Here is a 213-nt window from a genome sequence, read left to right as displayed (position 1 = left end):
TCTCTTGTCATTTGATATGAAATTATGGAGATGGACATATCTTTTCTTTGAGTCATATGTCACGATAGGAAATAAAGGTTTAGGAAATTTAATGCCATTAGTTTACAGTTATTAATAAATATTTGATTGAAAAGTTCTTATCACTAAGTTGGGAGTACTTAAGGATATTACTTACAACAATAGTTACAAAGGAACGGCAACAGTATCATTCAA

The sequence above is a fragment of the Penaeus monodon genome, chromosome 23 (genome assembly GCF_015228065.2).
Source record: "Penaeus monodon isolate SGIC_2016 chromosome 23, NSTDA_Pmon_1, whole genome shotgun sequence".
Taxonomy (NCBI): domain Eukaryota; kingdom Metazoa; phylum Arthropoda; class Malacostraca; order Decapoda; family Penaeidae; genus Penaeus; species Penaeus monodon.
Note: the sequence above shows the minus strand (reverse complement) of the source record.